The 7,010-nt window shown below is 43.8% G+C and overlaps 1 pseudogene; it reads right to left on the bottom strand.

The window, feature by feature from the left end:
* Positions 1–860: 860 nt before the first annotated feature.
* LOC115833527 lies at positions 861–2,890 on the bottom strand (annotated as a pseudogene).
* Positions 2,891–7,010: the final 4,120 nt, after the last annotated feature.

Genomic DNA, 7,010 nt, shown 5'->3' on the forward strand with positions numbered 1-7,010 from the left:
CGGCTCACTGCAATCTCTGCCTCCCGGACTCAAGCGATTCAAGTAGCTGGGATTACAGATGTGTGCCACCACGCCCTGCTAATTTTTGTATTTTTAGTAGAAACGGGGTTTTACCATGCTGCCTAGGCTGCTCTTGAACTCCTGACCTCAGGTGATCTGCCTCTCTTGGCCTCTGAAAGTCCTGGGATTACAGGCATGAGCCATCACACCTGGCCAGGAGTGTTTATTTTTAAGATAACTTCTATACCTTTTCTGTCCTTGATCCTAATCCTTGAATAACTCATGTTCGTGCTAAATACAATTTCTCCTCTATAGGAAGAGGAGTGGTCTGTTAGGAAAAGCATATTTTAAGGAGAAGACACGAAGACATCTCTGTCATAAATGCAAGTTTACTTGGTGAGTCTTTTGGTTACATTACTACATTAACTGTTTCTGTCACTATTTCAATCTCTTTATCATTGGGACAGGTATTGTTGAACATATCCCTACTACTTGTATTCATTAGGTATCTCCAGATGCCAGTCATTCCTTTTTTTTTTCCTATATTTTATTTATTTTTTTTGAGATGGAGTCTCGCTTTATCGCCAGGGCTGGAGTGCAGTGGTATGATCTCAGCTCACTGCAACCTCCGCCTTCTGGGTTCAAGGTATTCTCCTGCCTCACCCTCCCAAGTAGCTGGGATTATAGGCACCCATCACAAGCCTGGCTAATTTTTGTATTTTTAGTAGAAATGGGTTTCACCATGTTGGCCAGGCTGGTCTACAACTCCTGACCTCAAGTGATCCACCCACCTTGGCCTCCCAAAGTGCTGGGATTACAGGCATGAACACCGTGCCTGGCCAGTCATTCCTTTTGGAATATCAAAGTTGTGATTTTTTTTTTTTGACAATATGCAGTTTGGGCATCAGATGGCAATCAGCTAATGCCATTTTATTGCCATCCAGAAATTTACGTGTAGAAAACTTAGTGTCCTGCATGCTATTTTCATCAATTTCATCAGGGAGAGGAGAATTCAGATATTCACAAGTTTTTGCAGTTTTTTTTTAACTTTTATTTTAGGTTCCAGGGTACATGTGCAGGAGGTGCAGGTTTGCTACATAGGTAAATATGTGCCATGGTGATTTGCTGCAGAGATCAACCCATCACCTAGGTATTAAGCCCAGCATTCATTAGCTATTCTTCCTGATGCTCTTCCTCTCCTTGCCCCACTGACAGGCCCCATTGTGTGTTGTTCTCCTCCCTGTGTCCATTGTTCAGCTCATAGTTATAAATGAGAACATTCGACATTTGATTTTCTGTTGCTGTGTTAGTTTGCTGAGAATAACTGCTCCAGCTCCATCCATGTCCCTGCAAGAGACATGATCTTGTTCCTTTTTATGGCTGCATAGTATTCCATGGTGTATATGTACCACATTTTCTTCATCCAGTCTGTCATTGATGGGCATTTGGGTTGATTCCATGTCTTCGCTATTGTGAATAGTGCTGTGGTGATCATATGCGTACATGTATCTTTATAACAGAATGATGCATATTCCTTTGGGTATATGCCCACTAATGGGATTGCTGGGTCAAATGTTTTTTCTGCTTCTAGATCTTTGAGGAATCACCACACTGTCTTCCACAATGGTTGAACTAATTTACACTACCACAAACAGTGTCAAAGCATTTCTTTTTCTCTGCAACCTCACCAGCATCTGTTGTTTCTTGACTTTTTAATAATCACCATTTTCTGCAGGGTTTTTAAGAGACCCTTCACTCATGCTTCATTAACCTCTGGCCTTGAATTCTTGATCTATGCAGAGAATTTGGCAAAGATGTCCATTCCAGCAGTATTTGATTCTGCGTGTCTTGATGAAAGCTTTAAGTACTTGGGAGGACATAAGACTTCTTCAGGAGATTCCTCAATCTTATTTGACTTCACTGTTGAAAGTTATAAGTGGTGGGTGGTTCCTAGGAGCCTTGTTTTGCAGATCTGCAGGTTTCCTTTTTCAGATCAACAGTTGTGACACTAAAGACAACTCTTTTGAGCTAAAGAATCATGAGGAATCTCTGGGAAAAAAGGCAGATTCCTGTGTTTTCACCATCACTGACAGCCTTGACCCAGAGCTCAATGAGGGGTTCTTTGTCTTCCTCCTTCAACCTCTTCAGTGGCATCGACAATACCAAGGCCAGCTCAGCTGGGCTTTGCAAACAGTGGCAGCTGCTGCTTCTGCTCCAAGGCTGCTCTGGCTGATGGCTTTGGCCATGCTGCTCACTGGACAGTCTGGCATTGAGGTGGCCATGGCCTCAGCTCCTCAGCACTGCACCACACTGCAGATTGAGCCACTTCCTCAATTGGCCTTAAATTTATCAAAGGGAAATTGTCCAGGTGAGCCTGAGTTAATCACACAAACTCTATAAATCTGAATGTAGAAGTCAAATATCAAGAAAGTCAGAAGCCAGAGAGATTCAGACCTTGAGAAGGATTTGACCTGTCATTGCTGGCTTTAAAGATGGTAAGGGCCACATGACAAAAACCTAAGAACGTCTTCTAGGAGCAGAGTGATCCCTGACTAACAATGAGCTAAAAAAACAGGGGCCTCAGTTCTACACTGCGAGGAACTGAATTCTGCCAACAACACTAATGAGTTTGAACACAGTTCTTCCCCAGACTCCAGATGAAAACACGGCTTGGTCAACTCCTTGATTGTATAACCCTGAGAATAGAATCCAGATAAATCTTGCCCAGATTCCTGATGAAGACACCGTGAAAATAATGAATGAGTGTTGTTTCAAGCCACTAAGTTTGTGATGATTTGTTACACGGCAGTAGCTAACTAATAAAGAGTTATGTGGCCAACCTGTTGATTGGGATCACCAGTCTTATTTTGCAAAGATACTTCAGAACCATGGACAGTGGAACGCATGCCAGGGGAGAGCTGATTGGCTGGATTAGTTACCATCCAAACTGGAGTGATCCTATTGGACAATCTTTGACCTAGCCACTGATCCCTGGTCCAGTCAGATTTTGTCAGGGTCTACAGACTCAACTTCTCTGCCAACCATGAAGATGGTGCCTCAGGAGTCCTGTGAGATCTGGAGTGAACAAGTCCCTGCCTAGTTCTTCAGAAGGATATTGCATCACCCTCTTCCTCATCCACATTAGCCTCCTTTGGCTTCTCCTTCCCACTTCTCTGCTATTGCCCAGTGGTGTTCCTGCACTCAGGAACTCCCTTCTTTTCTCTCTTTGATACTTTCTTTCCTTTACCTAGCCAACTCTCATTTTTTTTTTTTTTTTTTGAGACAGAGTCTGTCTGTCACACAGGCTGGAGTGCACTGGCATGCTCTTGGCTCACTGCAACCCCTGCCTCCCAGGTTCAAGCAATTCTCATGCCTCAGCCTCCCCAGAAACTGGGATTACAGGTGCACACCACCATACCAGGCTAACTTTTTTTTCTTTTTCTTTTCTTTTCTTTTATTATTATACTTTAAGTTCTAGGGTACATGTGCACAACGTGCAGGTTTGTTACATATGTATACATGTGCCACGTTGGTGTGCTGCACCCATTAACTCGTCATTTACATTAGGTATATCCCCTAATGCTATCCCTCCCCCCTCCCCCCCATCCCGCGACAGGCCCCAGTGTGTGATGTTCCCCTTCCTGTGTCCAAGTGTTCTCATTGTTCCATTCCCACCTATGAGTGAGAACATGTGGTGTTTGGTTTTCTGTCCTTGCAATAGTTTGCTCAGAATGATGGTTTCCAGCTTCATCCATGTCCCTACAAAGGACATGAACTCATCCTTTTTTATGGCTGCATAGTATTCCATGGTGTATATGTGCCACATTTTCTTAATCCAGTCTATCATTGATGGGCATTTGGGTTGGTTCCAAGTCTTTGCTATTGTGAATAGTGCCGCAATAAACATACATGTGCATGTGTCTTTAGAGCAGCATGATTTATAATGCTTTGAGTATATACCCAGTAATGGGATGGCTGGGTCAAGTGGTATTTCTAGTTCTAGATCCTTGAGGAATCGCCACACTGACTTCCACAATGGTTGAACTAGTTTACAGTTCCAGCAACAGTGTAAAAATGTTCCTATTTCGCCACATCCTCTCCAGCACCTGTTGTTTCCTGACTTTTTAATGATTGCCATTCTAACTGGTGTGAGATGGTATCTCATTGTGGTTTAGATTTGCATTTCTCTGATGGCCAGAGATGATGAGCATTTTTTCATGTGTCTGTTGGCTGCATAAATATCTTCTTTTGAGGTGTCTGTTCATATCCTTCACCCACTTTTTGATGAGGTTGTTTGATTTTTTCTTGTAAATTTGTTTAAGTTCTTTGTAGATTCTGGATATTAGCCCTTTGTCAGATGGGTGGATTGCAAAAATTTTCTCCCATTCTGTAGGTTGCCTGTTCACTCTGATGGTAGTTTCTTTTTTTTTTTTTGAGACGGAGTCTCGCTCTGTCGCCCAGGCTGGAGTGCAGTGGCGCAATCTCAGCTCACTGCAAGCTCCACCTCCCGGGTTCACGCCATTCTCCTGCCTCAGCCTCTCCGAGTAGCTGGGACTACAGGTGCCCACCACCACGCCTGGCTAATTTTTTGTCTTTTTATTAGAGACGGGGTTTCATCGTGGTCTCGATCTCCTGACCTCGTGGTCTGCCCGCCTCGGCCTCCCAAAGTGCTGGGATTACAAGCGTGAGCCACCGCGCCCAGCCACTGATGGTAGTTTCTTTTGCTGTGCAGTAATTTTGTTTTTGAGATGGAGTCTTACTCTGTCACCTGGGCTGGTGTGCAGTGGTGCAATCTTGGCTCACTGCAACTTCTGCCTCTTAGGTTCAAGTGATTCTCCTGCCTCAGCCTCCCAAGTAACTGGGATTACAGGTGCCTGACACTACACTCAGCTAATTTTTTGTGTTTTTAGTAAAGATGGGGTTTCCCCATGTTGGCCAGGCAGGTCTTGAACTCCTGACCTCAAGTGATCCTCCCACCTTGGACTCCTAATGTGCTGGGATTACAGGCATGAGCCACCATGCCTGGCCTGATATCTCTGAAATTTAAAAACTATTTAGAATCTCACTGGGACTTATGTGCTTTCATTGCTAATGGCCTGCTGCTAAAACTGTATAAGCCCCTTCCCTCTAGGCTCAGGGACTGTCACGTAAGAGGTGGGCATGTGAGATTGTAAGGGCCAAATTTGAGGGATAGAATTGTTTCAGACCCTCCTACTCAAGAACGGGCATGCAGACGCCCAAACATCTGCCAAAATAAGACTATGTCTTGGGCTACTATGTTGCCTCTCTCCATCCATCCCCACCATAAAAAGTTTTGCTTTCCATAGAATTAAACAAAAATTATGGAAAGATATCCAGATACCTGGTGTATTAGTCTGTTTTCATGCTGCTGGTAAAGACAGACCCGACTCTGGGTAATTTATATAGGAAAAAGGATTTACAGTTCCATGTGTCTGGGGCAGCCTCACAGTCATGAAGGAAGGCAAGAAGGAGCAAGTCACGTCTTACATGGATGGCAGCAAGCAAAAAGAGAGCTTGTGCAGGGAAACTCCTGTTTTTAAAACCATCAGATCTCATGAGACTTATTCACTATCATGAGAACAGCATGACACCTGCCCCTATGATTCAATTGCCTCCCACCAGGTCCCTCCCACAATGTGTGGGAATTCAAGATGAGATTTGGGTGGTGACACAGCCAAACAATATCACCTGGTGACAAAGCCTTCTGGGTATAGTGCTCCCAGTAATAAAATGATGCCAATTATATAAACAATTTTATCAGCCACCTTAGGAGTAATTACTAAAAAGACTACAAAAGGCCTTGCAGCACATTGAAAGTCTCTAAATTCCTTAGCTTAAATGGTTTTAGGAAAATGCTTATGTTTTGTGTAGCTAATTGCTACAAGTGTGTAACTACAACCAAGATTACAGTAGCTCAATGCATAGAACTTAAATAGATGCCAATTTTATAACCTCGCCTTTTGGCATTTGATTTTTGGCTCTTATGTTAAAGGGTTCCCAGGGTTAATGAGAACCTGCCCACTGCCATTCCCATCTAGCCTGGAACATTTAGTTGGCTATAAATATTTTGACTCCAAATCCCTTGGCCATGGGGTCCCACCGAGGGACATGTTGGGCCTAGGTAGGCAGACACACCACCCCAGCAATAATATGGGACAAAATAGAAGTTTGGCCATTGATGCTGCATCTGGCATATAATGACCAAAAAAAGGGGGAATGTAAACTAATAATTAAATCCCAAGCTCCCCCTTCCCACTGCTACTGATGGAATGGATCCCTCCTTGGCCAAGGGACGCCCCTGTAAAAAATCTTAAAAACAGTTCCCAGACATAATGGGATGGGAGGCCAGACATACCTTCCTTTTGTGGTTTAGACACAAAAACTGACCACCGTTAATGGTCAAATAAAAATCACAAGACAGAACAGATTTTCTGCAACAATAAGATAGCAAATTAAGCCAGGTATGGTGGCATGCACGTGTAGTATCAGGTTGCCAGGTCCGACCTGTGGACCCTGACCCAGTGATGGATGAAAGACGTACACTGACACAGACATTCTGCCTGTCAGTGTGCCTAAGGGGCTCTGCTGCCTGAGTCCACAGCATTGGCCTCGATAAGCTGGCGAAGTTTGCATTTATTCAGTACAGATTAAATGACAAAGGTCTCAAGTAAACACCACTGGAGGGTAATTAACATTGCTGACCTCCTGAGTAGAGAGCAGTCATGCACCCGCAGATGATCAAAGGTCAGTCTTAGGACCACATGAGTGAACAAGCTATTTAGATAAACTCCTCTACATTCCTATGTATCTACGCCCTAAGCTTTTAAGAGAATTCAGCTTCCTCCAGTCAAATCTTTTCCTGAAGTGATGCAAACCACCTGGTCTTCCAAGAAAGTTTTTGTCTATTTCCTATAACTCTATCTTTATAATTTCTCCCACCACCCTGACCAATCTCCTACACCAGGTATTTGGGAGACTGAGGTGGGAAG

Source organism: Nomascus leucogenys, unplaced genomic scaffold (genome assembly GCF_006542625.1).
Source record: "Nomascus leucogenys isolate Asia unplaced genomic scaffold, Asia_NLE_v1 Super-Scaffold_241, whole genome shotgun sequence".
Taxonomy (NCBI): Eukaryota; Metazoa; Chordata; class Mammalia; order Primates; family Hylobatidae; genus Nomascus; species Nomascus leucogenys.